The following is a 25,795-nucleotide window of genomic DNA, read 5'->3' on the forward strand; positions in this document are numbered from 1 at the left end:
TATAGTTTAATTAAACTGAAAGATACCCTGCATGGGACTTTTTCAGTTAAGCAAAAAAGCTACTCACGAATATGGAGTAGGGAATGAAGCCAAGCAGGTGTGGGGAATCGGACAGGTATATCGTAATACTTACAAGGACAATAAATGATACGCTACTAGTTTATATGAATATAAATGACAGTGATGTAATGGATACCAAGAACGACATCTTCAGGAAACTAATCTGCTGCTACAAAGGTCAACAGAGAGGATTAAAAAACTGTCCTGGATCCTCTAAAATGAGATGCACATTTTTCCCCCAGAGGACAAAGGTGCATTGGGTACGGGGTAATTAGGATGAGTACCAGGCAGAATAAGTGTAAGGGAGTATAAAACAGCATTTCACGATGGATCATTGTTATTAGATTAATACAGGACAGGGACCAATACAGGAGGAGAAAGTAAAAGGTAAGGAAAAGAAAAGGACTGGATATAAAGCACAGAAAAACAAAACTAAAGAGGAGATACGGTAAAAAAGGAGAATCAGGGAGAAGTGGGAAGTCAAAAGAAAAGGAAAAAAAGTTGGCACTAGCTGGTTTGGTAAAGAGTTAGTACCAAAAAGAAGGAATGGTGGAGATGGGAGGAATAAGAACCCACAGTGGAAGGCTATGTAATTGGGATGAGAGGTGATGGACAGTTGTTAATGAGACTGACTGGCATACTTGATGAAAGAGGGTGATCTACAGCTGCTGGGTAAGGACAAGGCAAAGGGTGAACACCACAGAAAAACTGCAGTCTAGGTGGGACAGCAGTAATCAAGGGTGGGGCCTAGGTCTGGTAAGAAAGGTACAGATTACTAGGAAAGAAGTACTGTGTCAGGTGCTCTGGACTGCACACACATGGGGCATGAACAACCAATGAGTAACCTGCTGGGCAGACCAGGAGACAAGAAGTGGTGATAATTCAAGAGCATAAGCTACAAAGAAAGAACAGAAGAAATTAAGGGAAAAGGATTCAGTGTTATGAGAGAGAGAGAAATGAATAAAGGGGAGGGACAGTAACATATCACAGTTTTAGGAGGAAGCAGCACTGATGGGGACTAAAGATGAGGGATGTAGGTGGTAGTAGTCTGCGATTTGAGGTAGGGAAGACAAATTTGTGGTTTCTTTTATGTAAAAATATAAATCATCAATGAGCATTTAGGGAATTTTTGAGAGGGAACAGCACAGTTGGATGGATTTAAATGCACTATGTACACAACCACTCACTACAGAGAATACATGGGCTAATGAATTACCATGGGAAAAGTAGAAGGGAAGTAAAAGGAATGAAAATGGGGAAGCTGACATTTGTGTCAAGAAGTCAAAACACGGGAAGGAGGTAGTACATCTTCTCAAGAAATGAGCACAAAGCTAGTGAACGGGACTAATGTTTGGCAATTGTAAGATAAAGCAACAAACAGGAAAACTGACATAATAAAACAATTAGTTATGTACTCGCCATAACGTCAGATGTATGTGGTCCATCTCACCTACATTCTTAACTGACGGGTTCGGAGCCGAGAATCGGCTCCGTCTCGGCTGCTATTTACTAGCTCGAAGTCTCTGATTGGCTGAGCTAACCCTAGTATCCCAAGATGCACCACACCTAAACCCCCAGATTTTGTTTGCCAACAATATAACAGAGTGACATACACAACCTCCTAGAAATAACACAAGGAGAAAGAGAGAAAAAAATAACATCCTCAGAAGGGTCTAAGAACATAATCTCCTCCAAGTCCAACAGGTCGGGGGACGGTGGGCGGGTATGTAAGAATGTAGGCGAGATGGACCACATACATTTGACGTTACGGTGAGTACATAACTAATTGATGTAATGTGGTCCTATCTCGCCACATTCTTAACTGACGGGACAGCGTCCCTAGCACCTACATTCTGGGAGGCTCACTGACAATACTCCAGAGCACCGTGGAACCAAAGGAAGCCCAGTCTCGACACCAAATCAGGCTTGTAATGAGAAACAAAGGTGTGCGGAGAGGACCAGGTGGCCGCAGCAAAGATGGCATTCAAGGAGAGCCTAGCATGATAAGCTACTGATGCAGCCATGGCCCTGGCAGAATGAGCCTTAACTGGGAAAGGTAAATCTCTGCCTGTTGATGCATAAATAAAAGGAGATACAATCCTTGATCCATTTAGCAATAGTACCTTTAGTCACAGGGCTACCATTCCTGTTCTCTGAGAAGGACACAAACAATTGATCCGATTTCCTGTGGGGTTGTGTCCTGTGCAAATAAAACCTTAGTTATCTATGAACATCCAACTGGTGGAATTTGAATTCCGCTTCATTTGAAAAGTTTGGAAAGAAAACTGGTAACTCAATGGATTGGTGAAGACAAAAGGTAGAAGATACCTTAGGAAGGTAGGAGGGGTTGAGTCTCAATGCAGCCCTATCCTTATGGAAGACCAAATACGGGAGCTTTATGGAAAGGACCTGAAGCTCCGATACCCTCTTGGCTGAAGTAATGGTGACCAGAAAGGCTGTCTTCCAAGATAAATATTTTAATTCACAAGTGTCAGCCGGTTCAAAGGGGGTAGAAGTTAAGGTTTGAAGCACAAAGCTTAAATCCCATGGTGAAATTGGTTGTGACAATGGTGGACGGAGTAACCAGGCTCCTTTCAGGAAGGCTTTACAAAGTTTATGGCCCATAAGGGAAGGCTCATGTGAGACGTGAAAGTTAGAAATGGCCGCCAGCTGTACCTTAATAGTGGAGGTAGCGGAACCCTGTTTGAAGAGCATAGCCAAAAAATCTAATACCGCCGACAAGGGGGCTGTGAAGGGATCTAGATTGTGTGCTTCAGCCCAGATAGCAAATCTTTTCCATTTGCTAGAGTATAGTTTTCTGGTAGATGACTTGTGGGAGGACAACAGAATATGCAACACCTCAGGTGAAAAGGAATGTAGTCTAACTAAGGATGGAAGTGGAGCAGCCAAGCTGTCAACCTGAGGGTTCGTAGGGATGGATGGAACTGACCCGACTGATGAGTCAATAGGTCTGGTACTGGTTCCAGAGTCCAAGGGTCGCCCACTGTATACTTCTGAAAAAAGGGGAACCAAATTTGACGAGGCCAGTATGGTGCGATCAGAATCATCTTGCTTCCCAAGGAAGCTGCCTTCTGAATCACTCTTGATAATAGAGGGAACGGAGGGAAGGCATAGAGCAGACCTGGGGGCCAATCGTGGGCTAGGGCGTCCCTGGGTGACTCCCCCAGGGGGAGGGGATCAGAGTGAAGTACCTGCTGCACTTGGCATTGAGGGGGCTGGCAACAGATCGCAGCAAGGTTGACCACACCTGGAGAAGATCTGAGTTGCAACTCGGTTGTTCAAGGACCACTCGTGAGGCATCAGAATAGCTCTGCTTAGCCCGTCTGCTATCACATTGGACTTCCCCGGAATGTGCGTTGCCACTAGAAAGTGTTGAGAAGACACCACCCAGTTCCACACTCTCATGGCCTCTCTGCAAAGGGGATAGGACCTGGTTCCACCCTGCTTGTTTAGGTACCAGACGACTGACATGCTGTCGGAAAGAATAGCAATCGTCCCCTTGGGAAGAGAGCTCTGAAGTGCTTGCAATGCTAGAAGCACTGCTCTCATTTCCAGGACATTGATGTGCAAGTGTACCTTGTGATCTTGCCATGTGCCTTGGACCGTTCTGCCCAGATAATGGCCACCCCAACCTATCTGGGAAGCGTCCGTGGTCACAGTGGTGGTAGGAGACAGGGGGGGGTCAGTGGTCTCCCTATGTCTAGACTGGATGACTGAAGCCACCAATGTAGGTCTTGTCGGCATTGTTCCGTGATGAGAATGGGATAAGAAAACTCCTGAAAGGACCACTGGACCGAGACCAGCCACTGGAGGATCCGCATATGTAGCCTGGCTAGCGGTACTAGCATGATGGTAGCCGCCATGGACCTTAGTAGTTGAAGAGCAAGTCTGACTTGGACTTTCTTGAGGAGTAGTAAGGCTAACACCTGAGCCTGTAGCACTTTGATTCTTTCTGTTGGAAGAAAGGTTCTCACTTGGACGGAGTCTAGCTCTGCGCCGATAAATGCAACACGCTGTGATGGCCGCAACACAGATTTTTCCCAGTTGAAGGTAATCCCTAAGTATTGGCCCAGTGTGATGGTAGCCTTCGTGGCTCAAACGACTAGATGCCTGGAGGGGGCGGTGAGAAGCCAGTCGTCCAGATAAGGAAAAACCTGGAATCCTTGACGTCGCAAGTGGGCTGTCACCACTGCTAAGCATTTGGTAAACACCCTGGGGGCTGTGGTGAGACCAAAAGGCAGAGCACGAAACTGGTAGTGACTGGCTCCCAGCCGGAAGCGTAGGTGACTCATGGATGCCTTGTTTATCTTGATGTGGCAATAAGCATCCCTGAGATCTATGGAGCGCATCCATACTCCTTTTTCCAATAAAGGAAAAATGGACTGAAGAGTGACCATTCGGAACATGGACTTCAGTACAAATCGGTTTAAACGGCTGAGGTCCAGAATGGGCCTCAGGTCCCCTGTCCTTTCTGGCACCAAAAATAATCTTGAGTAAATTCCTGATCCGATCTGGTCTGAGAGGACTGGTTGGATGACTCCTTTTTCCAGCAGTTTTGATACCTCTAGCGCTGCTTGACCTCTTTGACTGGGTGGAACGTCTGGGATTTTTCTGGATAGGGGAGGGGGTGTAAGAAAGGGAATGGTGTAACCTCCGGTAATTATTCGGAGCACCCATTGATCCGGAGTGATACTTTCCCAGGCTAGAGGATGCCTCGAAAAATGGCCCCCGACTGGCTCCGGAGTAGCACAGTCGGGCAGTCCCTCAGGGACGTTGGTAGGAGGATCCACGAAACGATTCACGGTCTCCTGAGTTGCAGGGGCCTCCTCCGCCTCTAGGGCGGCGCCTTCCAGAGTAATTCCCCCCTCCTCTGCCCCTGGAGGGGGGGGGTCACCATGCTCAACGGGGAAAGACTTCTGAGACTTCCTGAACCACATCTTGCCTCCCCTCCGTGCCTTGGGATAAGGCCTAGAGGGAGGCAAGGAATGGGCCCCTACGACAAAGTCTTACCCTCCTGCTCACATCTGTTGAGAGTGTCTTTCACTTTGGGTCCAAAGAGGGAGGACCCATCAAAGGGGGCGTCAGTGAAGGAAGACTTGAAGGCATCGGCGAAGTGACACAGGCGCATCCAGGCTTGCCTCCTGAGGGCTACGCCTGAGCTAGCTGCCCTACCCGCTCCTTTGGCTGCATAGGATATGAGTCTCATGGATGAATTGACAATAGAGGAAAGGGTAGACAACTGGGCGTTGACCGTCTGATTCACCGCCTCAGGCAAATTACCCGCCAGGGTATCTCCCAATTCCTTAAGGAGATCTCTTTGGAGCCTAGTAAAGTGGCAAAGATAGTTCAACGACCGCAAAGTAAAGGTCGCTGAAGACAGGGTACGCTTCCCATACCGATCCATACTCCTGGACTCCTTGTTAGGAGGATGAACGGAAGCAGAAGCTTCTGCAACTTCTTGCTGAGTGGCAGACACCACCACCATGGCATTTACAGGAATTCCTTTAGTTAGGAACTCTTTCTCCGGGGGTGCAGACAGAAACTTGTTTGGGCGGCTGGGCACCGGTTCCACGGAGTCAGGGTGTTCCCAAACCCTTCGACAAATAAGGTCTAACAATTCGAAGGGCGGTGACACCCAGGAGGCGGAAGGTCGGGCTCTGAAGGCTTTGAGGAGGACCGACTCGTCCTCAGATGGGGATTTGGAAGGCCAGTCGCCTCTCTGCCTTAAAATCTCCAGAATATCGGAGAATGAGACATCATCGGAGGACAACTTGGGGGACCTGTCTGCGTCATCGAGGTCGGTATCAGAAGTGATGGACTCATTCAGGGAGTCAACGTGCTTCCTCTTGCACGACTTCTTTCTGGGAGGCCTCCTCAGGCGACGAATCTGAAGGACCCTCAGAAAGCTGGGGGCCGCATATGGAAGTATCCTCAGGCCTTCGAGCCCCTCTGGCGTCAGAGGCTCCAGCCCCAGTGTCAAAGGAAGCAGTAGCTGATTCGAGTGAAGTCACTGAAGACCTGGCCAGTGCGCTCCTCATGGCCTCGAATGCGGGTCCACCGGAATCAGAGGACCGACTCGTCTCCGAAACCACAATCGGAGTCGGGGTTCCCTTAGCCGAGGCACCAAGAGGGAGACTTGGAGCCAAGGGATGAAGCCCCGATGTATCCCCCTCGGGTCCGACCGAGGAAACCCGGGTGCCACAACCAGAAGATGGAGTCGAAAAGGTTAGAGCCGAGGTCGGAGCCGAAAGGCCTAACGGGGGTATCGGCGCAGACCCCAGGACCTCACATGACGCAGAACACCTCAGCTCCAACAACACAGAGGTGCCCGGAGGAGGAATAATTGGAAACGACAAGAGGGAAGGCTCTGGAGCCAACTGGGCTGGAGCGGAAAATAACCTGGCTAACATCAGTGCCTGAAGGAGCCTCTGCACCACTCTATCCACATCCGAATCCGACAACCTGGAAAACTTGGAGGACACAGAAGGTGGTCGAGATATCTTACCCAGAGAATCCAGGTTTAGACTAGCAGAAGGGCTCCGAATCGGCTCCAAGAGAATCGGAGCCGAAGCTGGCTCCAGTGCCACAGAAACCTCCTGTGGCACCGATAACAATGGAGCCGAGGAAGCCGACTCAGACACAGGAATTCCTTCCCTAGGCTCCAAAGCCAATGGAGCCGAGGAAGGTGGAGCTGTCTTAATATCTTCTCCGATGGCTCCGAGGAACTAGATGGAGCCGGAGATCTCTTTTTTTGGTTTAGATTTAGATTTCCCACTAGGGGAGGCAGACTCCAAAGCTTCTTCAAAGGCAGGTTTGACAAGGCCCCTGAGAATCAATTTATTTTTCCTCTCTTGCAAGACTCTAGAACTAAAGGAGTGAAACACTACAAGATTCTTGCAAATGAATGGCGCCAAACAATACACACAGATGGCATGGCCATCTGTTAAAGACATCTTATAAGAACATTTGGCGCACTTTTTAAAACCAGAAGGCTAATGCTCCTTCTGATCTTTGCCTGACATGGTAATTCACAATAAACCACACACAAGATAAGGAAGGCAGGAGGAAGGGACTCTAACTTAAAAGTCCCAACAGAGTTGACAGACACAGGAGAGGGCTAAGGCCCACTAACTTAAACGGGCCTAGCCCATCAAACACAAGGATGCCACAAAAAAACTTAAACTAAGCTAGTTGAAGGAAGGGTCTCTAACTTAAACGCCCCTACAGACGTAACAGACACAGGAGAGGCTAAGGCCCTCTAAATTAAATGGGCCTAGCCCACCAAACACAAGGAATCCACAAAAACAAAAAATTAACTGAACTAGTCGCAAAACACAGGATACACTCAACGTAGCTGTAAGAACAGCTTTTGACAGAAAGTGTAGAAAAATAAGCTAAAAAAAAAGTTTAAATAAGGTACTTAGCCACAGCCAAGCTCGAGACCACGTCTGTGCACTACGAGCGGCAAACGAGATCTGGGGGTTTGGGCGGGGTGCATCTTGGGATACTAGGGCCCAGCCAGAGACTTCGAGCTAGTAAATAGTGGCAGAGTCGGAGCCGATTCTTGGCTCCGAACCCGTCAGTTAAGAATGTGGCGAGATAGGACCACACATTACATCATACGTTATCCATCTTTAATTTTTAAGAGAACAAGACTAAACCCAGTAGTAAGGCCTTGCATTTTGTATGTCTATAATCTCATCTGTCAGTCTGAATCAAATTTTAGAAGTACAGTATCAAAATCATGTTTTTCTTTTAAATGCTGGATCATTTGTGCTCTTACGTTTTACACAGAAGGAAAGGTAAGCAACTCCAAGTATCTGTATAACTTATATGACTATTAAACTGAATTTTAGGTGCCATTGTTTCTACTTTCAATTTAAATTTAGTCAAAGAAATGTATCTGGAACACTGAATGGTATCAGAAAAGCTAAGATTAGAGGAACTACTATGAACAATGAAACTGTAGCCAACACACTGAAATACAATTTACTCATACTCTTTCAAAATAAAATAAAGTGAAAAGAGCGCACCTGGTACTCTGCAACCTGACAGCTGTTGGCACTCTACTAATGCACTCCTCCCTTCAATATGGATTCAAATAGCATGCATTTGACAAAAGCCCACTTTGAATAAAAGCCAGGTTACCAAACAATGATACAATGTAGGTAAGGGGGTTATGGTGACTGCAGAGGGATGGAAAGGAAAGGAAAGCAAATTGGAACATTTAGAAACAGGACGGCTTGGGATTATGCAAAATAAAAAGAAAATGTGTGTGTGTGTGTGTGTGTGTGTGTGTATATATATATATATATATATATATATATATATATATATATATATATATAAAAAGTACCATGTGGTGGTGGTGCTGGCGTTGTTGTCGCCTCACAGTACACTGTCCCAGTTTTGATCTCAGCTAGAGCGTCTTCTGCGTGGAGACATGCGTGGATGGGCGTACCTTCGGTTGAAGGTTGTGCATCAGGCCTGGCAAGCCGGTACTGATAACTCAACTACCCATCATTAGCGGACCGGAGGCCCCCCTGACCAGGAAAAGCCAAAAGACACAAACATATATGCATACACACACACACACACACACACACACACACACACACACAAATGACTCAGTTAAATCATGAACAAATTAAAGCAGTGAAAAAGGTGAAATGGAAAGAGAAGATGGTAGAAAAGGCAAGAGGTAGTACCCTGAGAGCAGTCACAGAAGAAAAAGGAGAAGGAATGATATCCAAGACTCGGGAGAATATACAAGTAGTCAGACATGCAGAAGGTGGAGGAGAGAAACTGGAATGTTTGTAAGGAGCTGAGGACAATAATTCCTGTAATTAAAATGCAGGTGGGCATTGCAAGAGTAATACAAGATGGATGCATGTTGAACTTCTAATACCATAACAGCAGTCATTGGAACTGTGGAAAGACAAGTGCAAATGGGGAAAACACACACAAAATCCAAGACTATAGGTGGCTATGAGCTTCTATAGTTCCAATCTGTTTTTACATTCTTTTAAAGTGGAGGACTTACAGCACAAATACTGCAGTCTTCAGAAAAGTGTAACTCTCCCAAGACACTTAACATATTCATGGCGTTTATCTTGAGGCAAAATCTGAGCCCTGCAAATTTCCAGAAAGAATGACACTAGTTTTTCATCTACAACTACAGAAGTGTTACTAGCCAACAGATGAGGGAAGAGAAAACCTTAATGCAATACATAACGATATAATAGGGAAGGAAAAATAAATAAATACAACAGAATAATCTGCAAGTCAAAAAAAATAGCAGATACCAAACCTAAAATGGTTAGCTCAAAATGCTGAAGGCAAAAGTGAAAGTCTCTGGGTGTTTTGAAAGTGCAACAGATTTTAGATGCAGCTAAACAGATCATGAGAGAGGTCCTTAGGCAGAGAGAATTACTGGAAAAGGGGAAAGGGTAGGGTAGCCTAGGAAAGTGTTAGGTGTTCTGCTATGTCCAGCTGGTCAGTCCTAAAGAAGACTGAGACAAAACTCTCAATGTCAAATCTAACTGGAGATCCAATCATAATTCTTTGTAAGACAGTGTTTCTTTTAAAGCTGTTGTTTGATTAAAGGTGTACATTGTTTCCAGTTGATTGTGCAGTTGTGCAGTGTCTCAACAGCTTTGAAAGCTGTTGGTTGATTAGAGGTGCATTTTGGTCCATGTTGTAATCAGTTTGGCAACAAAAAGTGTGATACAGCTTTTAAAGCGGTTCACTAGTTTCCAACACAAAACTGTGGGAACTTGCAACAATTAACTGCATCCACAAGAACCAGAGCAAACTTGATATAGATATGTTCTTACTCATGAACCACACTATAACAAGTCATTCCTCTCTCAATCTCCAGGTGCAATCGTAAGAATGACTGCAATTAGGGGTACAGGGGATAGACAAGAGGGTCTGGAATTTACTGGAGAAAACTGCCAAAGTAAACAAGGTACTGGGAGCAAATAATGATGGGGAAACGGAACAGAATGGGAAAAGGCCAAGAATACATTTGGACTGCAGACTAGAGACTGCTTTCCCTATCAAGGACTGATATCAGAGAAACAAAAAGCAAAGAGCAGGGTATACGGAGATTAAGTGAAAGACCAGCACTGGTAGAGTTTTTAGTTAAATCTAGAACAGAAACTGTTGTTAAAAAAGGGTAATCAGAAGGGCATATAAAATACTGTAGTATATATATAAGAATTAATCAAAGGAGATTAGAAAGGATTGGGGGGGGTTGAATAAGCAATTCACAAAATAAATCAATGGAAGATTAGATGTATGGTTCCCAAATATGTAACAAAGTCTAGAAGATTTAGGATTTTTGCTTGAAGTGTTTGCATAGGTATTTTTATATCCCAAGCAAACTCCAAATTGTTTTTAACTCGGGTAGACTGCAAATGTTGCAAGTGTGATGGGGAAGAAAAAGGTAATTTGGAACATATTTTTGGGGAGTGTAATTAGTTGGCAGACTTAAAAAATTCCCTGCAAACTACTCTTTCAGAAATACTAATGCAATGATTTTTTTGAGCTGTAATACAGGATTTCATCTGACTAGACAAAATAGGGCCTTGCTGAGTTTAATTCTGGCGGCTGCCAAAAAAGCAATTACTTGAAAATGGAAATCAAAGTCTAAACCAACCATATTAGAAATAGTGAATATAGTAACAAGAGACAAAAGAACTGGGAATGGTATCTGGCAGGAGTAAATTACATAGAAAAAATGTGAATTGTGGGGACAACACATGCATAATAATGTTTTGATGGATGAATGAGGTTTAAGGGAAGGAAAAAATGAGCTATGTAATGTTTGTGACATGACTTTATGTGATGTAGAATGTTTGCAACTAAAAATGTCACTATGGTTTGTTTTCGTTTATATAACTGTATGTTTGCCTTTGACATAAGTGAAAATTCAATAAAGATGTCCTTTGTTTAAAAAAAAATATTGGGGTGTAATCAGTACACTCCAAATATTACAGGTAGACAAGAATATACATATTTGTATAGATACAGACTGTAATAATTACACATGTTGAGTAATAAAGAAAACAGGAAAAAAATAACCAAAGATAATTTGGAAGGAATAAACCACATGTGAAAGGACTTTTTCACAGTTAAGGACAATATTGCTAAACACATGGCCGGGCAACAACTATGAGTGCCCAAACATACCACCCCACCCCCTATTAACTTCCTAACACCTCCTGAACACAGTGAGGCAGGCCAGCAAAATGAGTGATGAGACCTATCATTCAGATTCCACTGTAAAGACAGAGCAATACTCATAACCTCAGTCTCAAATTTACTATTACATAACAGAACAGCTGTCTGTCACTCTACTTCAGTATTTACTACACAACAGGAGGACAATGCCTGGTGCCATGTATCACATATAAATGCGCAAATGACTGAATCATTTTGCTGATCCCATTAACTGCTCATTGGCAACTTAATCTAGTTTACATACTCAATTTACAATATATGTTCTCTGTAACATAGTGTAACCATGCTCTTTAAAAATGTATATTACTTTGAAGCAAAAGTAGCCGTTTGTGTATGTGCAAATGAAAATACAGAAAATGAAGCACTAGAAAGAAAGCTTACAGACAACTGACAAGGCCATCACTTTCACTGGTCACCCATTCCCAGACAAAAGAATAAAAACTGCTTTACTCACGGGGCAGAGACAAAATTAATGGGTAGGGGAAGGAACACAAGCCCAAATTCAAAGACTTATTTTAAATATTATTCTTAAATGACTTAAAAAGTTAATAGGGCAACAAGTTTTTGCATCAGCATGGATTTTGTGAACAAAAAGATGCATGAAACTCAGTCTGGCTATACTGACAGACTGTATCCTCAGTGCCTTACTAGAAATCAAAAATCTTACAAGGGACAGATAGGGCAAAAAATATGAGAAAAAAATCAGGGCCAATTGACAGCATACCTCTCAACCTTTTATAATAAAAATTATGGACAAAGGCAAGAGGTGATAATGGAGAACACTGGACTGAAATAGTGTCTTTGCGTGATGTTCGAAGTGTTGCAATAAACGTATAGTTGTACACGTGTACTGATGTCATAACATTTTAAATCACGGTCCCAGAGACATTTTTTTGATTTCAGTATTCTCCATTATAACCAGCAAAAATAACGGGGGATTGGGGACAAAGGTCCAAACTCGATTTGCTCTTATAAACTTACAAAGCTTACAGAATAACGTGTTCTGCATTAACACTCAATTTGGCGTGAAACTCCTGCCTGTCATTATTTAGTGACTTTAATCCTTAATGACGGGCCAAAATTTTTTTTATGCAGAACAGACCAAAAATATGAAGCAAAAAATCTAGACATTCTGCTAAATTCTATCTAGACAGTTGAAAAACATGCCGATAAACAACAAACATGAACAATAATATCTTTTGGGGGGGGGGGGGCAACTGAAAGCTACGGCTCCAGCCCCTGCCCCACCCCCAATCATTTTGCAAGAACTACAATCAAATATTTAAACATTTTTTTTTCGAGAATCAGGGGCAAAGACAAAATATACTTGGAGGAAAACGTTCCAAAACGAAGAACAATTTAAACATTACTGCAATGCACATGAAGAGTCAATAGGTTTTGCAACAACACACATGTTCCTAACAAGAATACCATAAAATGTGCTGTAGCTATTGTTAATTACTAACTATAAACCTCGGCAATTTACCAACAAATCGAACAAGTTAACGAGGGACTAAGCAAAAATACGAGATAAGTAAGTACAGGCGCAGTTGAGAAGTATAACAAAGAAACGACAGTTAAGTACAAACACCATTATGTTTTACGTACGGAATAAAAACACGAACCGAGTCCAGGGAAGGCGAAAACAAAACTATAACTACCTGCAGCGTCAGGTAGGTTTCAGCCTGCGCAGCAAATAAAATCACACAAACAACGTGTAACGTCTTTGGGAGAGCCCTCTTTCTCGAAATGCACATATATTTAACTTTGATGCCAAACTGGAAAACTGTTTCAGTAGTTTCGGTTCTAGAGCCAGCCAGTCCTGCGCCGTTAAAAATTCCAGTTAGTAACGAAAGAGTACAGGCACAGATTTATGATGCGCAACTCATATTATGCAACAGTTCAGCAACGCATCACTTCTCATTCTTGTATTTTTAGGTGCAAAAAGAGTGTTGGATTAGTATACATAACAGTACGGGGATTATACAGAATATCTCTCTGGTTTTGAGACTAGTTTATACTTCAAGCTGTTATCCTATAATGGAAATTCCCCTCCAAAAGTGTAGAAGGAAGCAGACATATTTTGGATGGCAAAAATGCATTTTTCATGGATTTGAACTAAATAGGGACTGTGCGCGAATGACACGGTTTACTTGCTAATCAAAGCGAGCCACCGTAATGGCTTAAAGTGGTCACTGGTACTGCTCGTCTCTTTTTGGACACTTGTCTTGCAAAAAAGAAATAAAAACGGCAACTATCCTAAGCATACCTCTTGAGATCTTATAAACTTAGTTGCCACAGTGAAAGGTCTTGTGTTACCATAACGTTTTCTGAACGATAGTCCGAAGCAGAAGTACCTGCCATTATTTAGTGAATTCAGTCCTCAGTGATTTGCCACAAAATCCCCCACCCCACCAGCAAAAAAATCACAAATTTAGAGTGGAAAAGACCAACAATATGAGGCACAAATCTACATATTCTGCGAAAAGTTGAGAGGTATGGATCTAAGATTTTATGAGAAAAAAATATAAGCTTCTCTTAGTAGTTGTGTAAAACAATTATTTTCAGCTGAAATACATAAATATTATATGGAACAGCACAGGCAATGCAAATATAGGTAGGTATTATAGCAATAACCCACGCGCCCTCGGGACCAAACAAAGACAACCGTGGGTAAATCCCGCATTACCCACACCCAGAAGTGGATTATTGCTATTATACTATGACATTATTTAAGAAAAGAAATAATTACTTTTCTTAAATAATGGCATTGTATAATGCCTCTTTGCTGCCCTTCCGCAGCTGTCTGGTATCCGCGGCAGTTCTGATGTACTGCGCATGCCTACGCAGTACATCAGAGCTGTGGCCAAAAGCAACGGAGAAAGCAAGATCTCCATTGCTTTTTACTGTTTCGCTATGTTAAATGGGTTTAACACAGCGAGACAGCTTTAAAATAAGCAACGGAGATGTCCGTTGCTTATTTTAAAGCTGTCTCGCTATGTTAAACCATTCCCAATAAAAGCAATGGAGATCTTGCTTTTCCGTTGCTTTAAACCTGTTTGCTATGTTAAATGGGTTTAACACAGCGAGACAGCTTTAAAATAAGCAGCGGAGATGTCCGTTGCTTATTTTAAAACTGTCTCGCTATGTTAAACCCATTTAACATAGCGAGATTTAAAAAGCAACGGAGAACGCAAGATCTCCGTTGCTTTTTACTGTTTCGCTATGTTAAAGGAGTTTAACATAGCGAGACAGCTTTAAAAAAAGCAACGGAGATCTCTGTTGCTTTTTTTAAACCTGTGTCGCTATGTTAAACTCTTTTAACATAGCGAGACAGTGTTTTAAAAGAGACTTATACTAATGGAAAAAGTCCGGGCGACCGGACCTTTTTCCATTAGTATAAGTCGATTTACAACGTGCACGTTGGCCAATCAGCGTGCACGTTTTGGAATATTAATGGTGGGTCATGGTATAATAGGCTATTTGCCCGAGGGTATTTATAAGCCTAGCCCAAGGGTATTTATAAGCCTAGCCCGAGGGTATTTATAAGCCTAGCCAGAGTGTGTCAGCTTTCGCTGCTCCATTGATTAATTAACTGAGCCTCTGTCAAGAAGAGCCAATGAAGTGATCCCAGGGGTGTATTTTTTGTTACCCATCCACTTGTCAAGGTTTCTCTTGAAGAGTGTTAGTGAGGGGCTCTGCCTAATGTAGTTAGGAAATTTGTTCCAAAGCATAGGGAGTCTCTGTGACAGGAATCTATCCCTACAGCATGTTCTATTTATTGTTGTGGTGAGGTTTAGCTCACTAGAGCGAGTGGCTCTCAGTGACAGGGATTTCTTTAGGTGGAGCATGTCCATCAATTCTGAGTTGGACATGGCTTTCTTTGTAAGTCAGGCAGAGATCACCTCTGAGTCAGCAATATGCCACTGAGTACAGCCAGAGCTTTTCCAGTCGGGCCGCATAGGACACATGTTTGAGTCCAGTAATCTTGGTGAGGCATTTTTGTGGTCTTTCCAGCTGTTGGAAGTGCCTTGTGAGGTACATCCCAAATGGGGCATTGTACTCTATGATGGGCGTGATGAATAACGAGTAGAGGGGCACTATAACCTCTTTATTTCTAGATGCGAACCCTTTAGTAATTAGATGGGCTACATAGAAGGGTTTCCTAACTACTTTGGCAATATGATTGTGAAAGGAGAGATATTACTATCTACCTGGGTCCCCAGATCTCTTATTACCTCTTCTGTATTAAGGGGGCTGCCACCTATGTGGTAATTCATGGGTGTTTTGTTTTTCCCAAACTGGATGACTATGCATTTTTTGGCATTTAGCTTGAGACCATGACTTTGACACCAGGTGTCTGTGTCAGTAAGGCCCTTTTGGAGAATGTCCGTGTCAGCTGGAGAGTCAATTATGGCTCCCAGTTTGCAGTCATCAACGAACTTGGTTAGCCATAGTCCTCCTGTGTTTGCCTGTACTTCTGAGAAGTATATGCCGAACAGTAGGGGTTCCAGGACCAAGCCTTGTGGGACACCACTTGTGACTGGTTTAGAGTCAGACCTGGAGCCCACTATTCTTACCGTGTGAGTTCTTTCTGTAAGCCAGTTGGCAACCCATCTCGTGACGTAGGGGTTTATGTTCAGGCTGGTGAGATTTTCTATAATTTCCGAGTGGCGAATGGTGTCAAAAGCCTTGGTGAGGTCAAGGTAGGCTGTGTGAACCACCTTCCCCTCATCTATGGCCTTGATGACTGTCTCAAAGAAGTCAACCAGGTTAAGTAGGCATGATCTGCCCTTAACAAAGCCGAACTGGGTCATGTCAAGTGTTTGGAGGTTCCCAATGTCTTTGTTAATGAGTTCCATGATGATGCGCTCCATAGCCTTGCAGACCAGGCTAGTCAGGCTTATGGGGTGATAGTTACCAGGGTCAGTTGTGGCCCCTCCTTTGTGGAGCGGAATAACCGTTGCTGTGTGCCATTCTATGGGCACATAGCATGTGGAGAGGCTGAGGTTGAACAGTGTGTTTAGGTGGGGGGTTAGTTCATTCTGTAGTTCGTGCAAGACACAGCCTGGGACACCATCTGGCCTCATTGACGCTGTGCTTTTGAAAGGGCTGTTTTCACCTGTGCGTCTGTGATTTCCGGGACACTACATTTTTCCGGTATTGTTGTGGGCCCTTTTGGGGGTGAGGGGGGGTGAAGTTTGCACTGAATCTATCTGCCAGGATGTTGGCAATATCAGTAGGTTCAGTATATTTTGTGCTATTTTGCACTAGCTCAGAGCATATCTGCGAGTTGCCACTTAAGATTCTTGACATAGCTAAAGAAGGCTTTGTGGTTATCTTTCGAATCCTTGGCTATTTTTCTTTCGAAGTTAGCCTTGGATGATTTTATGAGGGACCTTAGTTTCTTACTGATACTGATCAGGGATGTCTTTCCTTCTTGGGATTTGCTTTTTTTTTCTGAACTAGTTTCCTCCTTCTATTGTATAGCCTGTTTATGGCAGGGGTCCACCAGACTGGTTTCCTTCTCTTAGGAGAGTGAGTCTTGGTTTTGCTAGGGATGGCACGATCCATGCATCCTTGTAGGTGCTCTTAGAGTGCATTTGTAAAGGTTCCTGCATCTTGGACATTGTAATCCTTTAGCGTGTGGGCTGTGAAACTTACCACCTCTGTCTTAAGTAAGGTAAAATTTGCTATACAAAATTTTTCACTGTGGTTTCCTTGGTTGGGGGTGGTAGTGTGGTGTGGACATCCAGAGTGATTAGTTTATGGTCTGATCTAACCAGTAACGAGTTGACCTCCGGTGCAGAACACCTGTCGCCCATGTTGGTGATGACCAGGTCCAATATGTTTTCACTTCTGGTAGGAGAGTTTACCAGCTGATCCAGGGCATTTGAGTTGATAAATTCCAGAAAGCGCTGGACCTGGGAGTTTGTACTTGAGTAGTTTTCCCAGTTAACGGTAGGGTAATTGAAATTGCCCAATATCAGGGTGTTCAGTAGGACCTTCATGTTTTCCAGTGTCTCCAGAAAAGTGGAGTGGTGGTCCTGGGTCATGGAGGGTGATCTGTAGCAGGCCATAATTTGCATTGCAGATTTGCCTGATGTTAGTTGCACATGGATGATCTCAGAGGTATCATTCTGCGCCACTAACCTGAAGGTGTAGGTTTCCTTGATGAATATGGAATATATGAATATATATTCAGCAGTAAGCTTTTATTTTTGCAAAAAAGGGATATTCAGTCCTTTGCATTTTCTGCTGGTTGAGTCTGTCCTGCAAAATCTCACATCTCCTCAAAAAATATCCCAGGTTGGTCATCTGAAAAGGTTGCAACCCTAGTAACTCACGATTAAGCATGTCATTGTTTTAGCTGTCCAGAGCTATTTTGTCCTCAGGTTTAGTGTTGGTGCAATGGATAGTGTTTTCACCTCACAACAAGAGGATCTCTGGTTTAATTCTTGGCAGGGTTGCCTTCTGTGTGGAGTCTGCTTGCCCTCCTTGTGATTAGGTGGATTTTCTCTGGGGGCTTCAGTTTCCTCCCACGTTCCAAAGACATAAATTAGTTATAGGTGTGTGTGTGAGTCTGTGGTATGGAAGAACAGTAGGGCTAGCCACCTGGTGTTGTGAACCTCGGTACTATATGATTGTCACTGTTGAAGTGACACCCCATCCTCGTGCAAAAATGAGAAAAGTGTCTGTGGATGGGTGGATGTATTTAGTTATACTCCTCCTGGATTTACTGTTTTTCTTCATAAACATAGACCCCTTTAAGCATATGAGAACTAAGACTGTGCAAATCACTACCTTTTGATAACTGAGTGGTATCTAGCTCTCAACGAATCAGGGATAAATCCAGAAACAATCAGAGACACTTGTAAAATATCAGTGCTATTAACTTAAGGCATTGACAGATAAGATAATGTGAATTAAAATACATATTCTAAAGTAAAGAAGTGTATAACTCGAATTATTGTCATTACTTAAGTGTAATTCACCACCATTTCTACAAAAGTTTTAGGAGTGCTTAAAAGGGACAGAGCTAAAATTTGAGTCAGAATCAGGGACAGTTGACAGGTATGAGGAAGGTATTCCGTTCTGAAAAGAAAGAGAGTACTACTTTTCTGACCGTCTGCTTTGATTTTTAAAAGTTGGAGCTTATGAGTTAATGGTTAGAGGTATACCTCTCAATTTCTTTGTTCAAGAATTCTGGACAAAGCCAAAAATAGTGGGGGGGGGGGTGACAATTTTTAAATATTCCTTTACTTCAATTACAATTAACAAGAACAATAGGTTTTGCATCAACATGCATTTTTTAATAATAAAAGTGGAATTCATAGTTATTACATGAACACTTTAAGGCTATCTGCTGTGTTCTCGAATGAGCACAGCAAAGCAGTGATTCATAGAGGCCACTTAACAGTAATGCATGATGGCAGCATATAAGCCTAAAGTTATTATGAAAGACCAAAATATCTGAACTTGTACAGTGTCTCTTACAAATATCTAAGAGGAGATCTTATTCAGGTATATAGGGAATTTAGAGACAACTACCTCTGGGAATGTTTGGGGTTATCAGAAAGTACTAGAGAATCATCAGACGACCTATGTAGAGTTCAAAAGATAGATGCTAGAAAACCAGATATAGTAGTCCATGAAAAGAAGACAAAAGTAGCACTGATCATTGAAATCGCTACACCCACTGACTACAGTGTCTTGCATACAGAGAGACACAAAGTCATAAAATATCAGGATTTGCAGGCAGAAATGAGAGCAATGTGGAAGAAAGATACCCAGACAGTTCCAATAGTAGTAGGAGTAACAGGTCTTATAAAAATAATCTACAATCATATTTAGATATGTTACTGATACTTGTTAACTCCATATGAATTGCAGAAGGAGATGTTACTAGACACACTGCGGGTGCTGCGAAGAGCACATCTGGCTGACATTAAAGATTGAAACAATACTAATTTCATAAACTTTAATCATACTTTGAATTAGGACTGGGGTCCATTCCATCATGGTATTAGAAACCCAAAAGATTTGGAGAAATTAAAAAAAGGCTATGTGAATGAAAAGTTCACTAATTGGTTCTCTGACAGAGTAGCTGATGCATGGAATAGACTACCAAATTACATTAAAGCAAGTACTAGTTTAGATATTTTTAAGAACAGCCTGGACATTTATGGGAACAAGCATTTTGGTATATTGGCAAGCTAGAAGGGCATTAATGCCCGTGCTTGAACTATTTGTATGTATGTATGTAAGTAAATGAAGTCATGATGAGACAAAAATTAGGAATGACGTAAAATGGCATATGCTAATGAAGCATTCACTTGCCTATCTGCGATTCATAGTGAAATTTTCCCACTTTTCCATGCCTTCCACAGATACATTATGTAAAAAGGAGTCTTGCCTGTGTTATCTAGACTGCAATCTATGAAGATGTTATCACTTGCTGCTGAAATTTAAATTTCCTGTTGTGAGCTGCTTGTCTTAGCTAAGCCAAAGCCGTTTGCTCCAAGGGGTGCTGACTAGCCAAGCAAGCATAGATATGAGCTCCACAGTGATAGTGGAGGAATGCATAGACTTCCTATTCCTGTGGCTACTAAGGTATGTATAGACTTCACTATACTTGCCACAGGAACCTTCCAGAGACAGAGTACAGGCTAGCTATCTCACAGGCTTCTGCCTCAAGAATATTGCAACAATTCTTGGATCTACTCTTGGAATATATGGATCAGTACATCTATTTCCTGGTGTTACCTGAGGACTGAGCCAGGACTATGTGTGTCTTTTATGGGATGGCACATTTCCCTGAGGTACACTGTACAATAGATTGCATCCATGTTGCAATTAGGGCCCCTTCTGGTCCTTGGGGTGAGCGGTACCACAATAGGAAGGGCTACCATTTCATCAGTTGCCAGGTAGTGTGGGATGCATGAGGGTGCATCACAAATGTCTGCCCAGCATCCTGGCAGTGTGCACAATTCTCATATTTGGCACTCTAGCTGTTTTCCTACATGGTAGGATGCCCAGTGTTCATCTTACTGCTAAGTGGAAAAATATTCTTTTCCTTTTTCAGAGTAAAATGTATTGCTGAATACTAAACCACTTTTTCTTTTTTTTTGGCACCCTTTTTTCTCTCTCTCTCTCTCTAGGTTTACTTAGCCTCCCTCATATAATCTTAGGTCTTATAGCCACTCAGTGCCTTTCTAGCAAGCACCTAAAAACAAGACTGCAGTGCTTTAACCACTCCCTGTCACCTGTTGGACCCAAGCTTTAGATGGATCTTCTGTCAAATCTTAAATATCTGTCCTACTCCTCCTTCTTTTGGGCATAATTTAAAGAACATTTCACAGCACAAGCTGCTTGTAAATGCTGTACTTCAGGTGACATAACCTTGCATCCCTAATCTCCAACACATGCTGCCTATCATTTTCATTTTAGCACCTCTTCTGTAACGCCTAACATGGCACTATTCTAACTGATGTAAATATTGTACATACTGGTTCCTGTTGACTACCTTCTTAAATCATTTTACAATTGTATATTAACTATACCTTTGCTTTTGTTATGCTCTTTTTATTGGTTTCATCCGCGGTGGTGCAGCGGTAGCGTTGTTGCCTCACAGCAAGAGGTTCTGCCATTCGATTCTCGGCTGGAATGCGGGGAGTGGCCTCTGTGTGGAGTCTGCATGTCCTCCCCGCGGTTGGGTGGGCATTCAAAGACATGCGTAAATGGGCGTGCCTTCGTTGAAGGTTGAACGTCGAGCTGGCACCTCGGCATTCATCAAAATCTACTGACAATCATTAGTGGACCGGAGTTCCACTGTGACGACCCCTAACTGGGAAAAGCCGAAAGACAACAACATGCTCTTTTTATTGGATAAATTATTTTTCTTTTTTTCCACTTCATGTGTGTTCACATTCTGAGGTGGGATTGAAATTGGTCCAGTGGAATCAGTGTTCTACCTCCGTTAACAAATTATATAAATAAATAATGATCATGCACCAGTCTGGTGGTGATGTGACTCATGCTGTCACTGCAACTCAATTCTCTGCCCCACTTAACACATTATAGTAATAAATAAACACTGATCATCCAGAAGTCTGGTGGTGACATAACCCATGCTGTCACTGCAGCTCCTAGTTTCAGTCCCACTGTGACTAAAGATGGCCAGCTGGCAGCAGTTATAAAGGACCCCATGTAGCAGGCTCGTGCACTGCATACATCTGTGCAGGTAAAGGGGCAGCGTGTAGTCCAGAATTATGGGCCATGACATTCCAGTTAATGTTTCCTTCCTTGTAAAGAGCACATCAAGTATAAATGATGCATTCAGTGATATCTGTGGGCTATGCTATGTGATGCATAGTCTATTGTCATTGTTCATCTGACATTCCTTCTCATCTTTATATAGCTTTTTTATTTCAAAACAGTTACTCATAGTATTGTTTGTAAAAGTCACGTATGAGTGTTCAGTGATCTCAAAAGGCATCATATAAGTAGTAATCAGATTTTAACTGCTTTAAACAATAAATTCTAGTGAGGGGGGGTTATCTAAGTATGCATGTACTGAATGTCCTGAAGTGGTTCAGTTAGTAAAATCAATTCAGTATTTAACATGAGTTCGTAACTTGCATTTGAATAAAAATTTATCATATTTTTTTTTATATTATGCAATGTTTTCTCAATTTGAAGTATGTTGTCTGTTGATGTACTGCACATCAGGTTATTTTATTTTGTCATACAAAATAATCTGTGGCATCAGAGACAGACAAAAAGTATCATTGGTACAGTGGTAAGGGTGAAGTGGGAGCAGTGTTTGTTTACATGGCATTATACTCATTTTAGTCTAATTTTCTTATTAGTGTTTCCCTGAAAACTTGTGTATTACTAGATTGAATTTGTAGGTGACTGCCAGCTGTAGCAATGTCAGCACATACAGTATTAATGGTGTTAATAACTGCAGTCTTATGTTATGGAATAGACATTTCTTTCGATAGTTCAATGTGGTTTTAAGCAGGGCCATTACAAGAAGGAAATGCATACAGTTAAAAAATGTTCGAAGTCCCTTTTTTAAGTAATTTATTCCCCTTTGAGTTAAACATTCACCTGTGTTTGTGAATGTTACATTGTAAGTAACAGAAAAGCCACACTTTTTTCAAAGAAGGTCAAGTCCAAATGAGTTATGCATATTTCATAAAGATAGGCTATATGATGATGCAAGTGATTTTGAGGAGGGGCTGTCATAATAGCAGGATGATGAGTTGGCCCAATGTTGTGACTTATTTGATGCAGTTGAACCTCCAGACACACTGATCTAACAGTGCTGCAGGACCATGATCAGGATCTTGAATGAGAGGTTCTGCTAGGTGTAGGTGAACTTTTTAGGATAGTAGTTATTTTAAATTTTTGCCAAGCTAATAGTTGGAGTCATCCTAACTGAGCCTTTAATAGTTTTTGTTTGGTTTTGGGCTTCTACTATTACCACAGGACTTTACCAGTTTTAAGTTAATAGGTGTAGATTAACACTGACATGGTCAGCGTGAAATCTGTTGTTCTTGATCCCCTAATTGCAGTACTTTCTTGAGAAGCACTTGTAATCTCATGTGATCTGTCACATGTGTCCAGACAGTACCCTATTCTCTTCCCCTTGCAAGACTGACTCCTGCTTGGGTCTAGTAAGTCCTAACTAGTGTACAAATGGAGGAGGGCATGGGTGCTAGGTGTGCCACCATACTATGCATCAGTGTGATCATGGCATTTTTCTTATTCTGTACATTTCCATGTAGTTATGGAAATACCCACATATGCCCTAGAGGACTCTAACCATTGCCACCCTTTCCACTAATATCCAAGGTACCTCTGAATATTCAGAAGGAATCCCATAAGATCATTGTGATGACTTCCTTCTGGCCCAGGCAACAATGGTTCTCCTTTTTTTGGAAATGGTCAGGGCAATTACTACAAGATTCATCACAGAATGGATCTACTTATACAATAACTGAGGTACCTGTTACATCCCGACCCCGGTCCACTTTACTTACTGTCTAGATAATAGTGTTTTAATTCCCTTTTGGTACCTGTTTAGAGGGCGTGCAGCAGGCACTAATGGAGACAAGAAAGCCTGATACTAGAAAATCATACATTATCAAATGGAAAAGTTTTTCTTGATGTTTCCAACAACATAACCAGGAACCATTCAGGGCTAGTTGTTCTCTGGTTTTACAATATTTGTATGAGTTAGTATTCTCTGGCCTTTATTACTCCTCCATCAAGGTTCATTTATCAACAATTTCTGCATGTCTGTTCATGGATCCTCCTTTTTCAATGTATTCTCATTTTAAAATGTTTTTGATAGGAGTTTTGCATAGGAGGCCTCCAAGAACCCCCCCCCCGGAATCTTAATTTTTTTGTTAGAGCTACTGCAGCAGTGAGCAATATGATGAACATGATGGTTTTAAAAACAGTAAGATATATTTATATACAGAACTGAATGCTGATGTAGGTTCATAGGTGTGTACTAGGCTAACAATTACTAGGGCCTTTTTAAGCCTAGCCATGCATCCCAGGAATGATTGTATTAGGCATGGAATGATTACATTAAACACATTAGGTGAACCTTCCATATCTATGCAGAATTACAATGAAGGCAGTTAGTAAATGTGTTCCATACCTCTTTAATAAGTATGCAATATTATATGCTATTTCTTTATTAGTAATGTTTTCAAATAATTTTGACAGGGTCAGCAACATAAAAAACAGTTCTACTACACCAATACATGTGGATATCAGCAGCAGAATGGCTATTGAAGGTGATTTATCTGGCAGCCTGAGGAAAGGCTTGGAAGACTCCTGATTTAGTTTCCTTTAATGAGGGTTCACCCTTGTCCTGCTCAGCTTGTTTGCTATACATTTTTGCTCTGACTTGATGTAGGATGCTTGTAGAGTGAGATTGTGCTGTAAAGTGATATCCCAACCTAACATGGCTAGTCTACAAAGGGGATATGACCTGTTCCATCCTTGCTTGTTGATGTGCCACATGGCTGTGGCATTGTCTATGACAACTTGAAGAGATCATGTGGACCAAAGATGATTCAGAAAGTTGAGTGCCTTGATTGGGGCAACCATCCCTTTTATATTTTTGTGCTTGCATCTGTCCTTGGTGTGCCACACACAACTAGCACTTTTATCCCTCCTGAATATGCCCTCCAAGCAAAGTCAGAAGTGTTTGTGGTGACTAACTGCTTTGGAACAGGGAGGTAGAAGGGTGGACCTGGATCTAAAGATATTTGCTAACACCAGAAAGTGATTTCTCTTCGGACAAAACCAGACACTGGGATTTGAAAGAACAGAAGATGTCGGGACTTACCAAAGAGACTTTAGATACTTTTCATGTGGAGTCTTCTCAGGGGTATCATGAAAACCATAGATGCCGTGAGATCCAAAATCCTGAGGTATTCCCTCACAGTGGCTGAAGTCTGAGTGGAAACCATTAGAAACAGATCTAGATATAGATCTATTTTTTCTTGGGAAAGAAAAGTTCTTTTAACTGAGGCATGTAGCTGACACCCCAGGAGCACAATCCTGTGTTAAGGAGTCAAAAAAGACTTCTGAATTTTCTCTTGGAATCCCAGCTTGTGTAAGAGATCATACCCTGTAGCCTGCAATGACCTATAACTGGAGATAGCCCCTTTGTGAACACTTTCGGTGCAGTGTATAGTCCAAAAGGTAGGGAAGAGAACTGATAATGTGATCCAGAGACACAAAACCTTATGAAATGCCTGACGTCTAGATAAATAGAGATGGGATGGTAAACATTTTTTTAAATCTAGTATTACCAGAAAACTTGAATTAGGAAAAAGAGGTAACAGGTTGTGAAGTAACAGCATTTTGAACTTGGGAAGTATCACAGACAGGTTTAAAAAGGAAAGATCCAGAACTGCTTTCCAAGCATTTCCTTTCTTTGCCACTAAAAACATCCTTGAATAAAAACCTTTTTCCCACCTGGAAAAGAGGAGCTGGTTCTGTCACTCCTTTAGACAGCATGTGATGAAGGATAGGTGGAAATAAAAGAGCCTGGTCTGGTGGATAAGGGATTACCCCCAGAAAGGAGGAATTTCCTCACACTGTCATCTATAACCTTGATGAATGATCTTCAGATCCCATTTGTCTGAAACTATCTGTTGTCAAAAAGGAAAGTAGAGATTCAGACTTTCTGGAAGGGAAAAAGGGGTGCCAGGTTGGCAGGGAGGACTAGGTCCCTTAAATAGTCATTCTGACTTGTTGGACTGCCTTTGGTGTGGAGTGGTTCCAGAATTATGTTTGGAACCTTTGCCATTTGTACATAAATATGTGTTTACCTGCATTTTGTTGAGATTGTTTATTTGGAAAAGGAGAGCTGAAAAATCTTAAGAGATTCCCTGTATCATCTTACCCCTTTCCTCACATTTTTAATCAGCTC

General features: G+C 42.2%; 1 protein-coding gene across 1 annotated transcript in view; it reads right to left on the minus strand.

The window, feature by feature from the left end:
* The window catches only part of EPHX1 (epoxide hydrolase 1), a gene marked incomplete in the record, with an annotated part of 687,022 nt that extends 673,616 nt beyond the window's left edge, over positions 1-13,406 (minus strand). Inside the window, 1 exon segment of the mRNA XM_044059800.1 lies at positions 12,990-13,406.
* Positions 13,407-25,795: the final 12,389 nt, after the last annotated feature.

The sequence above is a fragment of the Protopterus annectens genome, chromosome 1.part2 (genome assembly GCF_019279795.1).
Source record: "Protopterus annectens isolate FY-2018-M chromosome 1.part2, PAN1.0, whole genome shotgun sequence".
Lineage (NCBI taxonomy): Eukaryota > Metazoa > Chordata > Ceratodontiformes > Protopteridae > Protopterus > Protopterus annectens.